This window comes from Typopeltis vanoorti, chromosome 4 (genome assembly GCF_054136105.1).
Source record: "Typopeltis vanoorti isolate ZY-2024b chromosome 4, IOZ_Tvanoo_1.0, whole genome shotgun sequence".
NCBI classification, from domain to species: Eukaryota; Metazoa; Arthropoda; class Arachnida; order Uropygi; family Thelyphonidae; genus Typopeltis; species Typopeltis vanoorti.
Genome location: NC_143552.1, coordinates 141,509,897 through 141,537,141, shown reverse-complemented (window position 1 = coordinate 141,537,141; position 27,245 = coordinate 141,509,897). Strand labels below are relative to the sequence as shown.

The 27,245-nt window shown below is 33.4% G+C and overlaps 1 long non-coding RNA gene across 1 annotated transcript; it reads left to right on the top strand.

Annotated features, from left to right (window-relative positions):
- Positions 1–214: 214 nt before the first annotated feature.
- Positions 215–6,051, top strand: LOC150107726 (uncharacterized). Its single transcript, XR_016548217.1, has 2 exons — positions 215–447; positions 5,536–6,051. It is a non-coding gene; the product is annotated as an uncharacterized LOC150107726 (long non-coding RNA).
- The last annotated feature ends 21,194 nt before the right edge of the window (positions 6,052–27,245 follow it).

Here is a 27,245-nt window from a genome sequence, read left to right as displayed (position 1 = left end):
TACTGTCGAGTAAAAAATCTGTACGTTGATAAAAAAAAAAAGTATTTTTAGAGCGATTATGTTTTCTTCTCAAACATAAATATTTACACACCAGTTTCACATCACGCCTCTACGAACGACGCATGCGTAGTAATGATACGCATTACAATACATGCGCAAAAGAGGGGAAAGCATTTTCTAGTCATAAATAGAGCTACAACAGATTGTAACTGTGTAAAACCAAAGTCAATAATTTATTATAATATATTATATATGATTAAAAGAGAATTAATAGCTGAAAATTAGGACGTTTGTTAGTTTAGTTGTGTCTTGCTAATATAACAAATATATATTGCTCTATGAAGAGCGTAGATCAACTTGTTCAACATAAAACAAATTCAATTTGTGGGAGATTTATTCGTATGATGCCGAGGAAGCCACATCTGTGATATGTTTACGTCAGAAAAGGTTAGAAATTAATCTGATGTTACCTAGCGATTTTGGTATTACTAAGCATAAATGAAAATGTGTCATTTATCTAAGAGGATGTTTTGTAAAGTATATTTTCATCTTACTCTTAAGATCCTGATGAAGCACCGCGTCTTGCTCAAATTACCCACCATAGGTATGAATTTGTGAATGCCTAATTAGTTAGTAGATGATTTTTATCGCCCGATGTGAAACATCATCGGAGACTTGAAGGAGCTTAACAGAGTTCCATGTTCGGTCTCTTCGAGCGATGTTCTCCGATGATCAAACCTTTAGCCACTCCATGGATCTATTTACCATAGATTTACCGATGTTTCGTGGGTGGGGTGTATATATAAAATAAAGAAGTGCGAATCATATTTAGACGTTCATGTCATATATAGTAGTGAATTATTATTCTCTTAAAAGTTGAAAATCTAGAACTGAGTGCTACAAAATAACATTTTTCTAGGGAATGTTAAATAATGACAAAAATAAAAATAATAATAATGGATCGTGTTTCGTAGATATAATTACTAATAATGAACAGTAATTTTTGACTCATCATTCACGTTCGGTATAAAGAAACAACACAAAAAAAAAATAATAAAATAATAATAAATTACAACAATAGGTAAATTAAAATAAATTACCTAGTTAATTCAAATAATAAATTTTTTTTTGAATAGACGAGATCTCCTATTCGATACAGAAACTCCTATATTAAACACATTTTTAGCAGCACTTTTCACCGTGGTAGTGTTGGAGACATTTCATACTTGAGCGAATTTTTATCCTATCTTACCAATGTTGGTATGAAACGTGTATCTAGCAGTCTACAACAATTGCTGATCACAACAACAACAAGAAATAAAAATAATAAAAAACATACACTGATCTACCCCTTTATCAGCGACTAAGTCATCTGTCCATTCTATATAAAACAGAAGGATTATTATGTAGGAGGCAGATACAGAAAAAGTGCGTGCGTGCGAGCGAACAAATCAACGCGGCAAATGGAGTAGCAGCGCAACCTTTCAGAATAGTATAATTAGTTGGTGCCGGACGTACTGGAGCAAGCATCGCGGAAACTACCATCTTGATGGAATCTTCATGTACAATAGTGTAGAGTGTACCAACAACCAGGAAACGTTCAATCAGTTGTATAAATGAGCCGGTTTGGTTGATGTGAGAGGTCGAAGATGGGGTTATGAGAGTTATGCAAATGATACTTCACAAGAAAGTATATGCTTGTTTCAAATATCGTGTAATCTAGTCTAACACATGACCTCAATTGGGAGCTTCAGTATCTCAATCGGTAACGAATTCCATTTGGTTGGAAAGCCTTATTGGGACATGAAGAATCTATTTAAGAATTTTTTTTCTTAAAAACAAGCAAACCACATACACTTTATTAACCATAAACTCACCATTTAATGACACATTTTATCTACATATATCCCTAGACATTTTAGTTTTAAAGCAGATCACAGTAATCATTTGGTTACTATAAACTCATTTTATAAATAAATAAGGAAAAAAAAAATCATTAAATTATCATGTTTCGAACATGTGTTCCTTTTTAGTACTGTTTATATCGATTTAGATAGCTTTAAGTTTACTTTTATCAGATGCAATATTAAGTTTTGAATTATTCACATCGACAAACAGGACAATTGCTATAATGTAAAGGAACGGGGGGGGGGACAAAAGAATAACCGCAAGCACTGGTTGACCTCTAAAATGTCATTTTTTCCCCCTTCTGACATGATCATTAGCGTCTAATGTGTGTTTCCTATGACTGCTGTAGGCGATAATGCAAAACATTTTGTTCATTACTTGTGCAACCAAACGATATTACCGTAGCCGAATGAGAGAAAATTAAATCAATATAAAAATAAAACAAAATATATACGGACTGGCTTAAAAGGGGCGAAGCAAGAATGCTTTTCATCTTCCCCGTTATCTGTAGAGGACAGTGTAGGGATAAGGTGTTATTGAGCTATTAAAGCTCTGATCATGGCAGGAGGGTAACAGCAATAGCCAAGCCTCAGTTAGAACTTCATTGGCTAGAGCATTGCCATCCATTATCCTCCAAGGGTATTCACCGCATCTTAGGTCGATTCTCACTCTTCAATCCCAAAATTCCCTAAATCAATATAATTTAATGGTATTATTTAAATAGAATAATGATGTACTTAATATTGATGATTATAAATGATGTATTTTATTAAAAGGTGTACTTTGAAATACGTTCAAATTTAAGACCTAGACTTTAAAATTTCGAAGTTGAATAATAATTATTAATCTAATAAAAATTAGTAAGAAAAATTATAAAAAAACTTTGTGAAATGATTTGAAATATCAGATTTATTATTAGAAAAATAATTATTCTGCACTTTTTTTTTTTTTTTTTTTACTTACTAAGATCGTCAATATTTACCTTTCTGCTGCTCCTCCTGTTTCTAGTCCGACTACAGAATAGCCACATATCTTACTTTCCTTGTCTTGGTCTTTTGATAAGTACATTCCTAGGCTGCCATTGGAATCTTTTTCTAATTTAACTGTTTCTACGTGAGGTCTTTTATATTCATTTCTAATAACTCCATTTGAACGACTTCCGTGAACAATTTTAGGAGAAATATCTTTTTTTGGAAAAGTTACATTTGAGGACACAAACCTTTGTTTTTGATGACCTGTGAGTAAAGTATTATTATTATTACATCGGGCTCTGAGTTGGGAGTTTAAACTGCCACATGCCGAGTCCTTAGTAGGAAAGAGAGGTGAATGAAAGAGACTAGTTCTTCTGTTATTCGGACTAGATATGTTGATTTCGACAGTCTCTCCATCCGATCGGCTATTGCTTTTCCATTTATTTCTCAACACTTTACTATCCAGAGTCCAAGCCTTAAAATGTCCCAATCTTGCACGGTCTTTGGATTTTTTATCTGTTTTTAAACTAGCTTCTTTTGTATTCTGAGTCGTTGGGAGAATCTCGGTCCTTGAACAAACGTCCCTTGAGGATCCGGATAACGATGAAGGACACTGACATCGCAAGCTACAGTATTTATATCTAGCTCTGTAACACGTGTCGTCATCTTCAATGGCTTTGCTAGCTTTCTTTCTAGTTGGACTATAAGAACCAGACGATGAATTACTAGTAAGTCTGTGCAAAAGAGAAACAAACTTCTGCAAATTTTTATCTGTACCTCCAGACACGGATTTTAACTTCTCTTTTCCTGGTTCTAGACGAAAATGAAAAGGACTTGATAGTTTCCTGGAAGTACAGTCCTCTGAAGCATTTCTCATGTTAAGTTTAACGTCTTCTGCACTACCCGTAGCACTATCGTCACTGCCGACTTTAGTACCGTCGCTTTCGTAGCCTGACTCGACAATGTAAGTGTTACTGGCGCTGCTAGCAACACTTGCATTATCTTCGGAGCTTCTCCGATGGTTACAATATCGATCGGATTCAGACCTAAGAGACTTGGTCGATAATTCATCAAGAAGAACTTCATCCTCGAACACTGTACCCAGCTGGGATTTTGCTTTTCCCGTATGGAAGGTGCTGTCCTCTGGTGGACACACACTTACTAGATCTTGACAACTCACAGTTTTCGTTGGCAGATAAGATTTATTTAAAACGGGATCAAAGTGGGAGTTGGGTTTATTTTCCATGTCATCAAAATAATCGCCATCTTCTAATAAAGCAGATGTAGACATACTCCGATAAATACGACCGGTATAATTATTGTTTTCTTCCTGTAAATCCTGTAAGAATTCTGCACTTCGACTAAGTTCTTTATCATCTTCATCAAAGATTACGGATTCTAAAGAGTCTACACAACAACTTTGGAGAGAAGCATGTCGTTGGAGAGTATCTGTACTCTTCTGGCTTCTAGAATAATAGTCCGATTTTGTGAATAATGAAGGTATATCTCCTGTTGACATCTTCATGCGCGAATTTTCTTTTGTATACATCGTATAGCTGCTTAATAAATTTCCTTTGTTTAAATCCTCAACTGGACACGAGTTCCTTCTGCCCACTCGGGATACTGAAATATCTAAGAAAAATAAATAAAAATACTTAAATAGAAACTTGCAATTATCATAATACTCATAGTTTGTTAGTTCTACAGCTATCGATATCCGTAGAACTAACAAATAAACAGATATTAATAGTACATTAATATTAATAATTGCTGACATATTCATATTCTATGGTTAACTTTCTTTTTTGTTCAAAAATATGAAAGAAATCGAGAAACTATAGAAACTGAATAACTTATTTCAAGAGCTACGAATACGTCAATCAATAGCTATAAAAATTGCAGAGTACGTATCGATCTAAAAAAATAAAAGAAAATTTAAACATAAAATGACCTGGCAGTGTTAGAAAGATCCCAAAATCTTAAAATTTCTGACTAAAACTAATTGTCTTGTGGTAATTAAATTAGACAGACATTGATGTCAATATCAAACAGAAACAAAAACCAGAGGGCGCTAAATCTGATTTGAAAAATAATTTAATCAGCCGACAAGTGTACTAGCATTACCGACAAAGCTGGTATGTAATTACCAATTACAAATCTAATTGAGAAAGAAAAAAACATTGTGATAAAAAAAAAATTAAAAATAAATAAATAAAACAATTTTATATTTAAAATGAAACGTGCGTGGAATATCGGTTTCAAAGATAACACGGTCCAGTGCATTGTGATTGATGTAAATGACACTAAAATATTCATTTAATGATCCTGTATATATTCACTGAGCGAATCTAAAAAGTAAATAAATAAAAGAAAAGTAATCATACAAATCAGAAAACCTCTGAATGTCACAGATATCAAAGTAATTATTCTTCGAAACAGCTGTTTGGGAAATATTACTGATATGCCTAAAAGCTATATAAAATATACAAAATAGTTATATGAAACATAACTCTGTGTAATTTATCGTTAGATTTCAGTATTAGGATATATATATGAGGTTTTTTTTTCTCTTTATTCAAGCTAGCGATTCCATAATACTAGTGTATTAAAAATGTATAATGCAATATAATTTATTTATGCAATATTTTTTTAAAAGCAGGCATTTTTTTAGTTAGAAAGAGGACCAACGAGCAGCCTTATTCACATCACTTTCATTTTATCGAATGATCACCTTCTAAACTAAAATATGTTCCAGAAAATCTATTTTCCATCGTGAAACGAGACTGGACTATAACCCACTGAAGCAGTCGTCAACAAGTGTCCTATGATTGGAAAGACCTAATTCAAATTTAGTCAAGGACGCAAAGAACATTTTTAAGCCTTTTCAATTCAAACTAATCAGGTCGCAGACAGAAGCGGTTGTACCAGAAACTAAGAATTTTCATCCCCACGAAAGAAACGGATGGCCAGTGAAAACAAGCAGTTGATCGGTATACCTTGATGTATTATGCGTTTAGTGCTAATATTAATAAATCTTGTCCACGAGGATCAGGAACCAGTAGCTCGGTGCAAGCTAAAATTCCTTTTTTATTTTACTTGGTTTACAAGACTATTGTTGTATAAAATGAGAAAAGCGAAAAATAGATTAAGAATAATAAAATAATTGCTCATATATTTATTATCCTATTTTTATTCATACATTCTAATTTAAAGGAGAAAGTCTTCATTTGTCTGTCAATCTTTGTCAATGGATTAGACTGGATAAACCTCAAAATGAGATTAGTACTTCTTCAAAACATGTATCTCTGAATAACAGAAAGAGCCATAATAAAATATAATGTGTATATTATTATTATTCGTGACACCTCCAAGGAGTCCGAAGACCCATCGTGGGAGGACACCTACTGTACAACTCTCCGTCTCCACCACTACACCGAACCTCTACTACCAATTATCTACATCAGCGCCATCTACTGCCCACCACTACCACAGATAGTATTTTTTGTCTGTAAATTGCGTGTGTTATGAAGGGCCGATTTGTTTTTATGCGGGATGAAAAACCCGAGTTTCCGGAGGAAAACCCTGCTGCCGCCGTATGAGATCAACTAACTCACCTTCGATTGAAAAAAGCCATATAAAGATTCTTCCCATGACGAGACTCGAGCTTGGGCCTTTTCCAATTGAAGAGCGCAACGTACCGTCGTTCTTCCAATTGCGCTACGGAGGCAAAAAAAAGCCGATCCCCCAGACCACTCTAAACAAGTGACCAAAAGATCGTCCAACTTAGCGTTCGCTCCACTCAATTACAGGTTCATTCATCCCATCACTGAGCAGAACCTCTCATATTCCAGGAAAAAGCATCCACCGACAAAGCCCCTCACGGGCCACACCGGAAAACACTCTCCCCAGAGACTCAAAATGCTCTCTCAGGCAAATCCCCCGAAATCCAACCCCCCCTCCTCACCAAAATTCCGGAAGAAACCTAAGAGAGCAAAAACTCTGTCAACTCTCATTATATCCAAACCCGAAAGGAACACACACACACACAGCAGCCGAGTTTAGTTCTGATAATTGTTAATTTGTTAAAAATAATTATCGTATACCAGCTTATCGAATGTTATTGAAAAACAGCCTGGAGCCATAACAAACTAAATTATTGCATTAGTCTTATCGCCACTGGCTTGAGTTTTTAATATTATGTGCAGATAAATCATCCTTTATTTGTGATGATGTTAAGTGGTTTGCCAAGTTAAAACGATAAACTAAAAAAGAATCGTAAAACACGAAACAGTAAACAGTAAACTAACGTAGAAGCTTCCTGTTCCCAATCAGGTACTCATATGAAAGCCCAGAACACCAATCGTATTACAATATTCATTATAGTAGTTGTGTATGAAAGTGCCCAAAAGATTTTATTTTGAGTCACCGAAAAGTCAAATACGAGGGACGTCCAGAAAGTAAGTTCCGATGGGATGTCAGAGAAACAAAAATATACTTACAAAAAAAAAAAACTTTATTGGAAATTAAAATAGACATCTCTCACTACTTTTTCTACATAATTTCCGCCATTGTTCAGGCACTTATCATAACGGGGCACCAAGAGTTGTATACCTTCGTCGTAGAAGGTTACTGCCTGTGACGCAAACCACATATTGACTGCTTCTTTGACCTCGTCGTCGTCTTGAAACCGCCGGCCACCAAGGAAAGATTTCCGATGTTTGAACAGGTGAAAGTCGCTTGGCATGAGGTCAGGACTATATGGAGGATGATGAAATTGTTCCCAACCGAAGATGGCGAGGTGTTGTGTTACGTGTTCTGCATAAACCTCAATAATTTGCCGAGGAATTTCAGTGCTTTAACGTTCCTCGCATTCAAGAAATGAATAACTGACCTAGTTTCACATGCGGTGGACGATTCGATTCGATCATCATAAGCACACACCAAGAAGCGTACGCACTGCGAGAATGTCTGAAAATGGCACCAGCCCCTTGCTAACGAATCAACAAACTCAGCACGCATGCGCACCATTGCGATCGCAGCGCTGCAGTGAAAACATTTAAAAACGGAACTTACTTTCTGGACGACCCTCGTAATTCATGATAATTTTAATAAAGATAAATATAATTAATGGAAACTAATGGTTTATATAAAACATTGAGGTATGAACTAGACAGTTTATGTTAGTGATGTTCTATTTTAATTATTTCAATATTTTATTAAATTATTTTAATACAATTAATATAATATAGAATTAACTGCTCATTAATATTTACTGGAAGCTCTTTTTTTGATATTAAACTATACTGAAGCAAAAATTCACAACATTTTTGTATTTGAGTTTCTTAGGACAGGATGAAGAAGATGCCATTTGTAATAAATGTGACTTTTCATCTTAACGTAAACGAAATATATAAAAAAGGGGAAGTTGAAAAATAAGATTTAATTCTACATACAGCACAAATTATGATTTGAAACTGTAAAGGCAATTCCTGTTATCCAGTACTGCAATCGGTATTCATCTAAAAACAAATAAACATAAGAAAAATATATAAAATAAAATAAAATAAAAAAATTAGTCTACCCACGGTACTGATGTGTTACAAGTTTACTGCCTTTCGTGGGCGAAAAACACATAAAAAAAAAAAATTCTACCTAACCCAGAAATTAATATAGATATACACTACCCACGGCCTGCCAAAAAGTTCTTTTAAACATTCGAGGGCGTATCCATTTTAATAAGACCCCTGGCGGGTTCTTTTCAAATGATATGATTCCTGAATGTATGCAAGTGTAAATTATGCTACTTCCTGTAGTCTCGCCTATTTGTAGCACGAAAGGTTAAGATTTTTCTTAAGCCGCTATTAACTTCTGGAAGCAACATAAATTTCCGACATTTTATGAGTCCGCTTTCTCTTGAAGATCAATAGCTTCTTGGAACTGTCCTATTTGTAATGGATTCTATTCGTGACGGTGCTAACCATAATCAATGTCAAGTACATTTATAATTGTTCTATGTATAAAAAACACGAGTTTGTATTCTGCATTGCAGTCAAGTATTTTTTATAGGATGTAATGGTTCTTATTCACGCTACTAACAATATTTTTACTGAAAAAAAAAGTATGTACATTTTTACATAAATTTATTTTTATGAAAATTAAAATCGACAAAAGTAGGCTTGTCACAAAAGTTCATGGGGGGGGGTTGATTATGTCCCTATCTTCCTATTACACATTAAGCTAATAATTTTCTTTTCGATTAGATAACCATTTGGCAACACTTAAGCGCTGAGTGTGTGTGAGGGGGGGAACGTCATCATCATCAGACGCAGTTTGCTACTTTTATTACAGTTCTTCGTAATGACAACATTGACTCCTGTGCGAATATAAACTTTTGCAATTAAACTAGGACTACGGGCGCCGATGTTCACCTACGACCTGAAAAACCGTTACAAGCTGAGAAGATAAGCTTTAAATGCAACCACTCGCGAATGATATCATCTTACAGGCAAACAACGTAATTAATTATTTAATTACTGGTGCATAATTACTTAATTTACTTGCTGTTGGCGAATTTCCGATAACAAACAACTTAATAAACCGCGACATTTATTAGCGATATTCTGGAGATGAGTTTATTGATTCCATGAAGGTCTAGTCATAGTAATTAATCTTTTGGATATCCGTCAAGGCGTGCACTAGTTGTTACTATAAGAAAACAGACCTACTGCTGTTATGAAGACAGCAATACGACGTCTTATCTGTCTTAATCGACAACAAACAAACGGAAAACTCTTTTATTTGTACACAGCGACTAGGAAATAAAATGGCCAGTTGTTACCAAACTATTAAAAAAATCATACAAAGATGTCATTCAAGTTTTCAAGCAATTGCTTTCAACCTTCCAATAAGCAAGATAGGGAAAGCGTTCTGGTTGGTTTGCCTTCGTTCGGGGATGAAGAACGAGGAAAGAATAAGAAAAGGAGAATCGCACCAGGCACTGAAAATCATCTGCAACTTAACGTGCCATCTTAGAAAGCGCTGGGTTCGAATTCTGTCTAGAACGGGAAGGATCTTTGAAATTGCTTTTTTAGCTGAAGGTAAGGTCTCCTTCATACAGAGGTGTCATGGTTTCTCTCCCGGAAACGTAGGGGTTTTTATTATTATAATTATTCAACAACCAGTTCGAACATACGCGATTAATAGACATAATATATTGACCTCATAACATTAGTTTCGGCAGCAATTCAAAAATAACTGCGATTAAAACCTATAGTCTGATGATAGTAAAATGGAGATGCTATCAACTTGGGCCATCCAGATGGACGTAATTGTTGCAGATCATAATAGAGTCAAGCATCTTATCTCTGAAAAACATTTCACCATAATGTGCTATTCCGAAAAAAAAAAAAAAAAAAAAGTTTAATTTCAGAAAGTCTCAAGACACATTGATGTGTCTTTCAATAAATGGTTATTTTAAATGTTTTACCTGCGATTTCTTACTGGAATCCCGTCTTTCCAAAATTTCACTTTTAAACCAAAATTAAGGCAAAGAAAAGTCTAGCTTTGTGTAAAATTTTGGATTTTCGTTCCATTTCACAAACTAAAGAATAATTATAAATCACCCTGTTCTGAAGGCGATTATAATTATGTTGTAGAGCTACCAGAAATGTTTTGGACAAAGAATAATCTACTAATGATACCAAACCCAATAAATAAAAATTTATCAGTTGATTTTGAACATAATCGTTTTCCTAATAACGGTGGTCAAAAAATCAGCAACAACATTTCAACTCCTGAAATGCATCATTCAAACCCAAAAATCACTGCCACTCACAATAGTAGTATTAACTACTAGTGTAACTCCTACTCACTATTACCATAGATAGTAACATCAGGTGAAATTGAAATTTTCCAAACTTTCCTAATCTTGAAAATTATATAATGGTAGCCTATCTACACACAACAGCTACGTTTATGGTGTGAAAGCGTGGTAATAGGACAATGTGTTGTATTTGTCCTTCCTTCCTTTAAAAATGTTTACAATGGATCCATTTAGAGCTTTAGATATGTCCACTAAACACTGGTCTTCCTTCCTTCCTTCTCCCCAATCCACACTATGGAATCTCTCGATGCCGCTATTATGTCCCTGTCCTCCTTTTCCCTTATGGGCGGGGGGGCTATCCTAAATCAACTCATTCAATTTCTGTAGCTCAGTTGGTTTCGACGATGCCTTTGGTTGGAAAGATATGGGTTCGAATCCCATCTAGGATGTGAAACCTTTATCAGGGTTTTTCAACTGGAGGTGAGTTAGCCGGTTTCATAGGATGTATGGAAGGGTTTTTCGTCCTGCAAAACAGACATCGGCCAGAAGAATACACGCACTTTACAGATCAAGATACTAAGGAATGAGGATTAACTATCCTATTCCTTCGAATCGGATTTGATAACCTTGGTTAAGATAGGATAGTCATCCTATCAGTGGTTCTAACAGGCACTTAAGCGCCCACGACCTTTCCAAGTATTCTTGAACTTCGCAACCGCAACGTACTCGAGGATAAGGTAGTTAGCCTCTCGGTGAGTCCTATGTCTATAGATGCGTGCATTCGCGGGATCAGCTTGCCTGTTCTAAGGGACGAAAAAACCCCGACCTCCGTATGAGACCGACTAACTCACCTTTAGTCGAAAGAGACCAGATAAAGGTTCCTCAAGTCACTGACGGGAATCGAACCCAGGTCTTTCCAACCAAAGGGCTTCGTCTATACCGACTGAGCTACGGAGTCTCAAGATAAGATAGTATCTACGATAAATTCTTCAGATAATTCACTGTAATGTGTTTTGAAGTTTCCTTGTACAGTGAAACCCACAAGAAAACTGTCGTCAACTGAGTTGATTTTTTTCCAGCTCAGTAAAATACAGTGTATTAATACTTACAATATTATAGTTCAAATTCTGAATAATAATTATTATAATTACAAAATACTGGTGATGTTTTATATTCATCATCCTTTCCTGTGTGCATAGCGATACTGATGTCACTACCGTAACAAAGTATGCAGAAGTTTAGCGAAATTAAATAAAAATATGTAGAATAAGAAATGCTTCCGCATTGATATCGTCTTTTATTTATTTTATTTTTGATAAAAAATAAAACTGCTGATTGAAATAAAAATGAAAGATTACTGCTTTGCTTTGGAAACAGATTTTATTTTTTTATCTATTAACAAATGATAATAAAAAAAAACACTTTAGAACTACAAAGTACTAAACTTTTTATTGTTTATTCAAAGAGTACTAACTTCTACCTTGAAAACATGATGGATAAATTGCTATTAAAAAAAATAACATCGTTTTCTCAAACTATGTTATATGCAGTTGCAACGTAAATAATGGCAACATTATATATTTCCATCGTCCCTTGATTACATGTAATACAATCAAATCTAGTGGACTGTGCAATGAAGTTTCGAGGTTGTATTGCAAGGGAGACCAAAATTACTCACATGATTAATAAGCAGAGACAAGAAACTTATTCTCCCTCTTTATAAGGCTTTGATACGACCTGATCTAGTCACCTGGGTTTCTTGTGGATGTGGAAAGGTCCAGAGGCGGGCGATCAGGTGGTTGTAGGTCTCTGGAATGTCCCTTTTGAGAATGGATTGAAGATTTAAGGGTTGTAGAAGTTGGTTGATGGATAGAAAAGAAAGGGGAATAATTTAAGTTGCTTAAAGGGTTTTATAGGATAAGACAAACTTTTTCAGTACTTGACTAGTATGTAGAAAAATAGGGATAATCCCTGAAAATTGAGTAAGAGTGTGGTAAGGCCTAGATTTTTCGCTTAGAGAGTGGTGAATGATTGGAAACAGCGCTTTGTCTGTGAATGGATGAATAAAATGCCTGTCATATCTGGCCTAATGGACTCCATGGAGGTGTCCGAACAACAACAATAAGCATACCTAAAGGATTCAATGATATACAGTTAGTATCGCGTATTAATATTTTTAACTTCGCTGGTAAGTGACAGCAAAGTATGTTATCAGAGGGTAACAACATAATTCATCAAGGGACTTGACGTTTTACCTAAATACTCCGCCATCAAAAATCCTGAAACTGTGTAGAAATACCTTGAAACTTTGTTTCAAGATATTTCTAAAGATATTTCACTTCTAAGTCAAAACAACAACAATATACACAGGGCCGACAGAAGCGGACATACTGTGCATGCGGGCGCCTCCGCCGGGGTACGGTTCATAAGTCCGTTTTTAAGAAACAAAATTTTTATTATAAAAACAAAAAATTCTTCCAATGCTCAATATTAAAATAAATAAGGCCGGATACACCGAATAAAAATTTAAAAAAATTGTATACTGCTGCCTCTTTGATCAGCCGGCTGTTTACAATTTTGCAGTGAGAGCAGGCTAAATGCTTGCCTGGAGATTGTTGCGTTTACTGCAATCTATCTAAAGTGAAACGGTGAACGGTTTTTATGCGCAGAAACGAATTTTCGTACAAAACATTTGTTGCTAGTTAAACCAGTCATATGGTACGCATCTCAGTAGGCTACTGACAGTAGCGCAGTACGGACTATTATTTCGTCTCTGTGTCGTGTTGTGTAATATGGCACTCATCTCAGTAGGCTACTGACAGTAGCGCAGTGCGGACTATTATTTCGTCTCTGTGTCGTGTTTGTGTAATAATTTCTTGTGGGTATAAAATAGAAATGGAATCAAAAATAAGTTATCCGGTGCACAAAATCGTAAGCATCATGCTGCGAAAGAAGCAGATATTAAGAAACAAACTGGGGCTCTTAATAAATTTGTTAAAATATTCTGATGCAGATTGTAACCCACTCGATACATCAGAAATCAGAGTTGAAGAACAGTGCACATCATCCAGTTTGCATGAAAGTACTATTACGACTATTGAACAAGATAACAAGACGCATGATTTAAGTGAAAAACAGTTAGGAGAAGATTTAGTTGTAGTTGACCACGAAACTAACCCATTGTGAGTCTGTAAATTTAGAAGATCCAGGTGAATGGGAAAATATTGATGAAAAATTACGAGTTAGTTTAATTGAAATGGGGCCTGTTCAAACGAAAAATATAATATATCTCAGAGATACATATGGTCGTAAATTTGGCGACACGTATTATAATACAAAAATGGAAAACGGGGAGCTCGTGACAAGAACATGGCTCATTTATTCCGAAACTTTAAATTCTGTTTTTTGCTTTTGTTGCAAACTTTTCGCACCTACTGAATCAGGTAGTCTTGTAGAAAGTTATGACGATTGGAGAAATGTAAGTACAACTTTGCATACACAGGAGACTAGTTTAACTCACATGAAAAATTTCTTAAAATGGAAGGAACTTGATAAAATTTTAAAAAACAAAACTACTATTGATTGCCAGACTCAAAGCATGTATGAAATGGAAAAGAAACATTGGACGAGTGTTTTAGAACGCTTGATTGAAATTATAAAATTCCTTGGTAGCCAAAATTTAGCTTTTCGCGGATCATCTGATAAATTATATGAAAGGAATAACGGCAATTTTTTAAAATTAGTCGAACTGTTTGCGAAGTTTGATCCCGTTATGGAAAATCATGTTGAAAGGACCCTACAAGGAAACAATAGAGTACACTATTTGAGTAAAGACAGTCAAAATGAAATATTGGAAACTTTAAGTAACGCAATCAGGGATACAATTTTATTATCAATTCGAAAATCTAAACATTATTCCATAATTTTAGACTGCACACCTGATGCAAGTGAAACAGAACAAATGACCATTATTATTCGCTTTGTTTCCTGTGACAATGAAATTGTCAAGATCAGGGAAAACGTTTTAGGTTTTGCAGATATATCAGATTCCACAGGACGTGGTTTTTGTGCAACAATAATGGAACAACTGGAAAAATTGAACATTCCCATTGAAGACATGCGAGGTCAAGGGTATGACAATGGGGAAATATGAAAAGAAAAAATATGGGCTCCAAAATTTGCTTTCGAACAAAACTCCTCGAGCTTTTTACGTGTCATGTGCTGTTCATACTCTAAATTTAATCATTAACGATGCAGCCAAAGTGAATGCAGATACAATTAGTTTCTTTGCAATTATTCAAGAAATATACAATTTCTTTTCATTCTTTTAGAAACGTTGGGCAATCCTTTTAAAGTTCGTAAAAAATTTAACATTGAAACAGCCATCAGAAACGTGATGGGAAAGTAAAATTAATGCAATCCGCCCTGTAAGATATCAGTTAGGAGAAATTTACGATGCACGTTTTGAAATTATAAATAATGAAAATTTTAATAAAGAAACTCAGCATGAAGCACAAACATTATGTGCTAAAATAAAGGACTATAAATTTATTTGCTATCTTATAACTGGGCATGATTTACTTAACAGAATAAATCCTGTAAGTAAAATGCTTCAAGACAAAAATATGAACATTACACTTGCTTTAGAATCTATCAAAAACTTAAAAATATTCTTACAAGAGTATCGATCAGATACAAATTTTAAAGAAGTTCTAAAAACGGCAAAAGAACTGAGTGAAGAGGTGGATGGAGAACAAGAATTTAAAACTGGTACGGAAGTTCGACGACGACAGAAGACATGACAATTTGACTACGAGCATCATGACGAAACGCCACAACCGCCAGAAGATAAATTTAGCGTGAATGTATTTTATACACTTCTAGACATTGCAACGTTAATAGAACGTTTTGAACAACTAAAAACAGATTATGATAATTTCAATTTCTTGTATAGATTACTACAAATTAATAACGAAGACTTACGAAAAAATTGTGACGATTTAGAGATTCTCTTGAAGGACGGCAACAATAAAGAAGTAAATGCAATAGAACTATATGACGAGTTATGTGCTTTCCGGGATATTTTTCGGATGGATACTTTAAATAATCAAAACCCTTTCGATATTCTTAATTTTATTGTGTCCAATAATTTATCTCTCCCTAACTTTTCAGTTGCTTTAAGAATACTATTAATCTTACCTGTTAGTGTAACGAGCGGTGAACGTTCCTTTTCCAAGTTGAAATTGATTAAAACCTACTTAAGAACAAGGTAGGTCATAAAAAAGGCTTGTTAGTTTGGCGGCGTTAATAGCCATTGAAAATGATATATGCGCGGAATTAGACGTTAAGACCATTATTTATAATTTTGTGAATATGAAATCAAAAACTCTAAAATTTTAATTAAAAAAAATCAAGTATATTTATGTAATTTAATTTATTTTCTGTTATTCTGTAAAGATGTTATTTTTGAATACAGTACATTTTCTAATTATTTCTGAATTCTTTTCTTATTTTCTCATCTATCTTGAGTTTCTTTTATTTTCCTAAAAGATAGTTCCACTCTAAATTTTTTTTACAAGTTATTAAAATAATGTAAAAGCAAGAATTTTTTAAACTTTAGTTCAAATAAATTCTAACTTTAATTAAAATTTATTTTATTTTTGTTAGCCATTCGGGTCGGTGAGAAGGCTAATAATCCCTGTATCATTATATTCAACGATTAAAGTGAAGTGGCTTTATCAAAATTTGCTTTAACTTTTGAGAATTTTTTTAAATATTCTGGTTTTTAATGATTATCCTGCCTAGTCAACACCTCCGGTTCGTCACATTTAGCGAACCAATGTGTGGCTGTTCTGTCAAAATTTATTTAAGAAATTTCAAATAATTTAAATTTTTATTATCGTAAAAGATTCACACACGCCCGGATCGTTACAGGGACGCTTATATATATATATATATATATATATATATATATATATATAAAAAAAAGTGTGTGTGTGTGTGTGTGTGTGTGTGTGTGTGTGTGTGTGTGTGTGTGTGTGTGTGTGTGTGTGTGTGTGTGTGTGTATATACACGCCAAAAGATAACTGGGTGCTCGGGCTATCCCCTACTCCGCACTCCAACCAAAGGCTAAATTAGATCTAATATAAAATTTTAAAATTTATATTAAAAAAGTAATTTAAAAGACATTTAAAAGAGATCGTTTTTCGAACAAAACTGAAACTCTGTATTAAAATTAAACTGGAAGATCTAACATCAGTTTTAAACAACACAACAGATATATCTGTCACCACAGTTATTGTCAATCAGGTCTAACTGACCATGCCTTAGATATTTTGCATAGAATCAAACGCAAACAAAAGAAAAAAAGTTTTACCGCAGCAAATACAAATTTGAAAGAATTTTGGAATCAGCAACTGACTTAAGAAACCAACCAAATCTTAATAAAATTGCAAAACTTCACAAAATTTGGGCAACAGTAATTCTTAGATCGATTTCCCTCTCCCAACAGCAAAGCTGCCTACCATTGAACCAGAGGGCGCCCCTCTTAGGACTTTAAAATATTACACTTTAAACTGTGTGTGTGTGTGCGTGTGCGCGCGCGCGCTATTGCAATTTTCATGTTATATCGCAGAATGATTTTTTTTTAAACAAAGAACGAAATATTGGAACCATTAAATTTGTGTTTAATTCTTTATTTGCTGTTTTCACCCCATTAAATCTTCATACATTAGTTTCCATCAGCACTTAACCCTAAATGCATGACAGTTAGAAGCCTCTACAGATATTTGAATATAAATAGGAGAGGGGGGGAAAAAAAAGAAAAAAAAACGTAAACGTGTGAACACGAAATGGTACAAGAAAATTGCTAGGCGATTGTTAAACAAAATTATTAGAATTGCAACACGTAGCAAATATGAAAGAAATTCGTTTAGATTACGTACAGGCGCTTCTTGACGTACGGCTAATTGCTCCATAAGCAATTAGCGATATGATCCAAAATATCGAAGAAAGCATTTTATCTAAATAAACAGCCAATGATAATAAGCAAGGAAATGACTTACTTATATTACGACAATTAGCATGCTATACGCGCCATAGAAAAATATAATTATTGAATATTTCCATTTGCAACTGAAATCTAAATGCAAAAGATAAACAGTTCGGGATGTTAAGCATAGAGTAAATATGTGTACAAAAAATTGCCGTTTTTTTTCTAATGTTATTTATGTCTACTGTACATGTATCAATTAGCAAACGACAAACAACCAACGAAAGTACTGTAGAATAAAAAAAAAATAATAATTAATGACGAAAAACACGTTTGCTTATTTTTATTATTATTATTTTTCTTCCCGCTGACTGTAACAGCTGCGTACCAAATTTCTCTGATATTATTTATGGATTAATATAACTCATTCGGCCACAGCGATACCATGGGGAAAGTCTACCAAACATTTTCAGATTTAACGCATGGTTAATACATTAAATTATCAAAGATAAGAAAAGTATTTAAAAAATAAATCCTTTCGACCTACATTTAAGAGCTATTATTCCTTTTTTTTTTTTTTAAAAGTATCCTGCCATTTTTTAATGATATGTGATCTTCCGGGTATCCTCGATGTAAACGTTTGATCACGTGACCTGACTGTTGCTGCAGTGAGCACATCATTAAAGATGTTTTCTCGGCAATAAAATTTAAGTGTTTAGGAAACAGGAAGAAAGACTATACCACGTCTTGTAAATAGGGAAGATGTGATAACATTTCACAGAAGAAGTTGAGGTTAAGTCGCAATTTTTTCGCCTGTGGGCTTTCAAAAAAAGTGTTAACAGGTGAGAAATCTAGCAGGCTGACGCTTTACGTTCAAATGATTTTTGGATTACGTTCGCGCGGGCACGCGAATGTAATCATTCGCACACACATACAGGCCAATGACCCATTTCAAGATGCATCCATTTATCAATATTTATTTACGGCGTTAAAAAAACATTTTTCTTTCAAAATTTTTGACAAAAATCTCTCCTGAATGTTGCACTTAATAGGGGGCGCTGGTGACAGCGCTGAAGACATTGGTTTATTCGAAATTACCAACAGTTAACGGCGAAGGATTACACAATGGTGACTTTGTAGTCCTGAAATATTGATTTGAGTGTGAATGAAAAGATAAGTATTGTTTTTTTTAAATAAAATGCTTATGAAGAGGGGAGGATAGTTATTTTTGCTAAAAGATGTAAACAGATAAATATTTAAGATAATCGCGAGTTTTTTTTTTTTTTACAGTCTCGTGGCTTTAAAAATCTACGGAGTATTTGGTTAGTATCATAACAGTTAATGAGCTGATAGATAACGAAATTAACATATCTGAATAACGAATATTCTGGACATTTATGCTATTAATTAAAAAAAGATCTATTTAACAGACATAGCGGATCGTTTAGAAATTAACCGGTAAGCTACTAAACTTAAACACCTTTCCATAATGGATAGCCCATAAGTTTACGAAGGGTTTAAACATTTAATAACACAGGCCTGCAAAATTCGAATCATGAAAAGTTGTCTGGAAACTATTAACTATTTCTGATTTATTTTTGACCGCCGATTTCAAATATCCCTTCTATTTTTCTCTATCACGTAAGGATTTTTCACAAAGTGGACCTCAACATTACAGTAAAATAGCTTTAAAACGCTATTTAAAATTTTCCGTAAACGTTTTTGGAATGAAAATATAGGAAAAAAATTAATTAAAATAATTAAAGGTTAATCTTTAGTACATAGTTTATATTTCGTTGTGGTGTCTTTTTCTTTCAAAGCTTCTTTTTGAACTTTTTCTGTGAAATTCTTTCCCGGGTCATCTCTGTGCAACATCCAGCAATAGTCCACCATCATGTTGACATTCCACCTGCCCTGATACCTTCTTTCCATCTCCTTGCTCTTCACTGATAGTTCCAGATTCTCAGATAAATAGTCTAAATGAGAGTTGAGAAAGTGCACTTTTAAGCTCATGGAGCATCCAAAATCCTTTAATTTCTGTAGCATGTCTTCCACAATCATTTTATAGTTGGGGTCCTTGTGATTTCCTAAAAAATTGGTCACCACCTCTTTCAAAGCTTTCCACGCTTCGTTTTCAACAGTTGTCATTTTTTCTTCAAACAGTTTATCCTTCATACGTTTCCTGATGTCCGGACCGATAAAAGTACCTTCTTTCAGTTTTGCTGTAGATAATCCCGGAAATTTTGTACAGATGTATTTAAAACACTCTCCTTCTTTCGACAAAGCCTTGACAAATTGCTTCATCAATCCCATCTTTATGTGAAGCGGGTAAAAAAAATTTTTTTTCTCGAGCAACCACATTATCGTGTAACACATTTTTACTTCCAGGTTCTAATGTTAACCCTTCTGGCCATTCCTTCTTAATCCAATGTTGCTCTCGATCTCGGCTGTCCTACTCGCACAAAAAGCACGGGTATTTGGTGTATCCTGTTTGTTGTCCCAAAATCTTAGTAGTCAACGACTAAAGTTCAACTAAAGAATCACACAAGAAAATGTGTCTATGACAACAGGAAAGTCATCCGTTATCTCGGCGAATCAGATTCAAAGTATCCACCTGCATTTTTATCTGCATTCCTCTCTCCCTCTCCTATCTTAAGAATGAGAAGTTTCGTGGAAATTTCTTTATTTACCATAAAAAAGCACTTCAAAAAAGCACTTTTACAACTAATTAGATGTGAAAATAAATACCAATGCGCTGAATTTAAATCCAAGTACTGCTAATAAAAACAATAAAATTAGAAATTGGGTAAAATTGGTGGGCGATGGAATTTTTTTACTATTTTTTTCTGAACTCAGCACCTAAAAATCTATAAGAATCAGTTGTTACTTCTCAGCCAACTTTTCCATCGCAGGCCTGCGTAACTTTTTTTATTTATTAATTATTTAATTTTTATTTGTTATAACGAAATACAAAGCCTGGAGATTTTTTTTATTAGTTGTGAAAAACCATATCACGCAAATGCCTTCCATTTTCGACTTCACAAAAAAAGGAGGGGGGCTTTCTACAGCATGCTCCACGATAGGTGTTAATATTTCTGGCTACAGCTCCCTAATTTCTGCACGAATTTTCTCTTTCAGTTGTTGGATTACCTGGGGCTTGTCCACGTACATCGTTTCCTTCAGGATGATGGAAAATAACCAAAAATAATCCCCATAGCAAGTCGGGAGTCGTCACATCTGGAGAACTGATGCCCAATTAATTGCATATCTTCGCGAAATTATTGCAGATAATCGTAAAATTGCACAATTTTAATTCTTGTTGGGTTGTGAACTTTTCCATGATTAATTTCCCAAATGTTCAGCTAATAATTTTTGATTAATAATCAAAAAACGTTATTCACATTTTAAATCCTTTGGGGACTTATGGGCCACCCTGTATATAAATAACAGTCACAGTAGCACAGTTATAAAGTGTGCCAAATAAATACTTCCATTGTATGTATGTGTGTGTGATTTTTTTCGTTATTACAGACTCTATCGTCTGAACCACTAATATTTCAAGATCTCGTTCCCTGAAAATCGTAACTTTGAATTAAAAAAGGATCACTGTCTTATATTAGTTTGCAAAAACTTAAGCATAATAGTTGTTTGATGTGCAAAGTACGGGAAGTCCGATGCATTTCGTATTTATTTTGTTTTGTTTTCCTGGAATACGAAGATGCAAAATATACCAATATGAAGATTCTTAGGGTATGACGAACAAAGTTGTTGCCTTCGATTTTCCACATTTGTATTAAGAAACATACTGAATTTTAACTGTTCTTTTAAATTTATAGACTGCTCCAGTGAGAACGCAATGTCTTTTAACTCAGGCACAAACAACTACCGATTTTTCACGGATTAGCAATACCATTTTAAAGGATAGCTTTCTGCACATGCATCTGTGTAGTATGTTTATTAAATAAACATACTACACAGTAATAAATGATAGACAGTAAGCTACAGTACTGGATCCTGAAAGAAAGAGGCCAAGTACACGAGGTGAGTGATGGAATGAAAAATGAAGTGAAAATTGCCGCTTACAGAAGATATTCTAGTACGTAAACAAAAACAAAAAGATATGCTAAATTGTGGAGAGTTATTGCCTCATTATATCTTTTTTTTTTTTACCTTCTGGTGGAAACCCGTATCAAATGGCATTTGACATGCGGTTTAGAAGCAAATAATAATAATAAATAAAAATATAAAAAAGCGTTGAAAAATACCACAAGTACTATCGAAGACAATATAAAGAGACTGACCTAGTAAATATAAATGCTTTTGAACAGATACCAATTCGTTCTTTTATTCTAGCATTTGCATGCCATGGTGTGTAGATGTTGTCCTGAATAAAGGATCCTCAGACCTTTTTCAGACTCTAAATTCTCATGATAATACAAAAAAAGTCGAAGTCAAAACGCATCTAATAAAATAGGTGGTACCGTTAAAAAAATTAAACGTAAAATATATTTTGTCTTTTTTTTTTTTAGGTTCCCACATTACTTTTGGGCACCTAAAAAATTTGGGGTCGGTCCTTGGATATTCCCTTCAATTATTTCTGTACCGTAAACCACCGGTTCGCAAATATATACGGAAGTTCTGATCACTCAGGAACTTGAAAAGAAGAAAAGAAAAAAAAAAAAAAATCAAAGCAATTAACGCGTTTTTCCCAAATTTAAGCTGTCTGAAATTTCAGGTCAATGTTCCTCCCTCGCTCTTATGAGCGGAGAAACGTTATGAGCCATTACTTCTTGTGGGAAAAAAAAAAACGACATTATTGGATGAAAATGCTCTCCCAGAATGATAAAGTAATCGTTTTTCATTTTTAGACTGATGAACAGTGCATAAGAAATTGCCAATAAAGGAAAGCTTTGGAGAATTTTCTTTCTTCTTGCAAATTTTCTTGAGAGGTTCATTGCACATGATAGATGTTTCCATTAATCTACTTACTTCTAGTAACTTGTACAATTGCATTTAATGGGAAATAACTTAAGCTAACTGTTTAGTTTTTCCATTAATTTTTATATATGAGTCCGTTAAAACATCTAAAAAATATATTAAATATTGTAAAACAATTTTTCATTTACAGGGTTGTATATTTATTATTTTGGTAATATTTCAAATGAATTTTAAGATTAAAATTTATCTAAAAAGATTATGGAATTAATAAATATACAATTCTGTAAATGAAATAAAATTGTTTTACAATATTTAATATTTTTGCGACTTTTCTAATGTTTGCAGATCAGGGGCGGCTCGTGCATAGGAACTGCAGCACCCAATTTTTCTCGATAGATATAAAAATATATTTATTAATTTATATTTGCTTGTAATATTTAATTTTATCATCAACAATCCTATACAATTCTCTTATTTTGTATAAAAAATAATAAAAATCCATCTTGTAGCACTTAGGAGGGAGAAGGACGCTAGCAGCACTGTGTTTACCACGGTGTCATATTGCTACGTGTGCAAGCATATGCACGTCACAGTGAGATGCAAGCTATTAGCGTAGTGCGGCACTGTCCGTCGCGCAGTTCCACTGTTGTTTATATGCAGTTTGCGCCAGTAGTAGTTATGAACACCAGGTTCAGTATACAAACACTGAAAATATTATATAAACTATTTCAGTCATTTTGGAAACTTACGTTTCATTTGTGAATCGTCTGCTTTTTATTCAGATAGTTTGCTGCCATTTTACTTGACTAAATATCTTTTTAAACTTTCCTAATTAATTCTCCGATGTTATTAATACAACTAATTTGGATTAAATTTTTTTTTTTTTAAAATACACCTTTTCATAAGCTAATGTTCACATATTATTCGTTAAAAATTGAGCAGAATAATTTCTATAATTATCGGAACCAAAACAGGTTTCTCACAAACTGGGTGTATGAGCCGATGACCGAAATAAAGCTTATATATTATACCCTCAGATGACAGCTAGCAAAACGTGCTTAAAACCTCGAGGGATCAGAGGGGAGAAATACATTAAAATTGGGTTTCTGTGTTACAGTTTCAGAGACAATTGAGTCTAATATAGCAGAAATTCAAGTTACAAAACATTGGGAACGAGACTACATCGTGTACTACCGCAGGCGTTGTTGAACGATAATTTTTTTACAACAGATAACGAGTCAAGTTTGTTTCGGTTCGTTCCTTCATCTGCAAATTACGTTATTTAGGTCAACTCGCCAAACCTTAAATTGAGCTGTCTTGCATCAAGTTCTACTTAATTTTAATCAACTTACTTGAGTACCTCCATTAACCCATTTCCTTTGGATATTCGTCATTAATGTACACAGGAGAACAAAGAATTAAAGATTTGTGATTAAGGACTCCAATTATTTAAATATTCAATGAATAAGTTTTTTTTTTTTTTCCTTTGTGAAAAATGTAAGCAAAGATAAATAGTATTTATGCTTGTCAATAATTATCACTATAAAATGAGACTACAATTTATTAAGCACATCGCAGCAATATTTTGTAAAGTCATTGGTAAGCTTAATTTAATCTTACAGGATTTCTCGTGTTGCTGCTGTTATATTGATTTTTATTAACACGGTATTACATTTTTCAGACCACAACATTGTACTGTGTAAGTACAAAAAAAAAAATAATAAAAAAAAAAAAAAAAAAAAAACATTACTGCATGTTCACATATACTCAGAACTTTTGTTTTCGTCATCTTGAGCAAACACAGGCGTGTAAATAGATCACATGCCTGGCAGCCCATGACAACAACGAAAGTTGGAACTGATCCCCTCGTTTGGAAACATCCAACTTCCTTTCAAGCAGCCTAATACAAAAAAATAAAAATAAAAAATCGATCCTTCTAAATTTAAAAGTTGTTTATTTTATTATAAACTAATGTAACCATTGTGGTAATAAGCAGGGGCGGCTTGTGCATAGGCACTGCGGAACTGCAGCATCCCCAATTTTTCTCGATATATAAATATATTTATTAATTTATTTATATTTGCTTGTAATATTTAATTTTATCATCAACAATCCTATACAATTCTCTTATTCTGTATAAAATATAATAAAAATCCATCTTGTAGCACTTAGGAGAGCGAAGGACGCCTAGAAGCACTGTTTACCACAGTGTCATATTGCTAGTATTTGCTACGCGCGAAAGCATATGCACATCATAGTGAGATGCGAGCTATTAGCGTAATGCCACACTGTCCATCGCGCAGTTCCACTGTTGTTTATATGCAGTTTGCGCCAGTAGTAATATATATATATATATATATATATATATATATATATATATATATATATATATATATATGAAAGAATGATCATTAACTCGGTTAACATAATACATATTTTTATGAAGAATTGAATGACTAGAACCGAGATTTAAGTAAAAAGGTTTTAATATAAACACACTACTAGTTTCGGCCTGTAACAGCCTTCTTCAGGTGACATTATAAAAGAAAAAACACTAAACATTGAGGGTTAAAAGACTATGAACAACATAGACAGTCTTTATACATAATTAGCATGAAAACGTTGTAGTTGTATTTGAAGCTGTTCTTTCATTTGTTGCATTGTTGGGAGAGTGCGTGCTTGCTGCATCACGTGAACGCCAGTACATGATTACAGCTGAATGACTATCTGGGAGATTCTACCTCAAGTTATTATTTAGATGAACAGGATTGAAGATGATTTCTCTAGATTCCACGATTTTTTTCTCTCTAGTTCATCATTGCAACGGAAGATGTTAGTAGATTTTTTCCCAGCAGACTTTGTGACTTTGGCTTTCATCATTAGGATTAGCCGAGAAAAGGATATGACTTGATAATGCACTGGCTCACTGTCTCTTGTAAGTAATGTCCCTCATGTGTTCTTCCATACGCAATTCGACAGATTTGTCTGTCTGCCCAAAATAAGGAATATCACAATCACACAATATTTTATATAAGAAAATACAATATCAGAACCTTGTTCACTCCACTTCCAAAGATCCGTTTCTTAATAAGCCACCCAAAACCTTGTCATCATCAACTCAAATACCCTGGTGTATATAAAATATTGTTATATATATTATATAATTTTATGAACAAGTAATTATATACACGTACTATCATGGCAATTTTTGTATGTGACATTACTTGCAAAACATCTTAAAAAATATATTCTGTAAACTGATTTTAGGGTATCCGACAAAAATTTTTTCTTCAATAGCAGTTTTCAATCTATATTAGATTTCTTTATTTTGCCTCAACTTCACGTTGGGACATATTAAAGAAATTTGTTAAACAATTAACTCCAAAACCGTTATGTGATACAAGATGGGAATGTAGAATAGAATCAGGTAGAGCTGTACGTTTTCAAATTCCAGAATTTTTAAATGCACTAAAATAATTATTTAAAATTGCATCAGATAATACTATCAAAGTAGAAATGGTTTCAATATGTGAACAAATAGATTCATTTGAGTTTATACTACGCCTTGTAATTTGGTATGAGCTTTTGTCAAAAGTTAATTTAGTAAGTAAAGTATTACAAAATGCAAAAATTCCCATAGACGTAGCAACTAAGCATATTAAACAGTTAATACAACATAGTGTTGTAAGAGCAGAGAATATCAGGCTTTGATAGTTGTTTTGAGATTGCTAAAGAGCTCTCAAATCTATTAGAAATAGAAATGAAATTTAAAGAAAGTCGAGTACGTCGAAGAAAAGTATTTTTGATTATGAAACGCCTGATGAATCACACATAGGTGATAACAAAGATAATTTTAGGATAAATTTATTTTTTCTAATTTTAGATACTGCTCTACTATTTGTCAAAAAAGATTTGCATTGTATGAAATTCACCAAAAATCATTTGGATTTCTTTATGATATGAAATTAATAAGAAAAATGACAGAAAATGAATTAAAATTTTGCTGCCAACAGCTGTATCAAACATTAAATACAGAGATTGATGAATCGGAATTTTACAATGAATTAATTATTTTTAGAAATATTGTTCCAGAAGATGCACCCATTAATATTTTAAAATTCATAATTGGAAATAATTTGTCGGATATTTATCCAAATATTACTACGACATTTAAAATATTATTGACATAATCCAGTTACGGTCGCATCAGCAGAAAGGTCATTTTTCAAATTAAAATTAATAAAACCCTATTTGCGATCTTCTATGTCTCAAGAACGTTTGTCGTCCCTGGCAATAATATCTATATAAGAGCATGAAATTGCAAAAAAAATTGAATTTTGATAGCGTTATAAATGATTTAATTGATAAGCGCATTAAGTTAAATAAAATTTAATATATTAAGATTTCTTTTAAATCTTATAAGTTGTTATACATATATTTCATTCGTTATAGTAAAAATGGATTTTTTTTCATATTTTTATATTATTATTTATATTATTAAATAAATCATTGTTCTGGCGTATTATATGATAATATGTACTTACATAATAAAATAATATATCATGTGCATACAAACATTTTTTAACTAATTTTTTCCCTTTACTTAAATTGATGC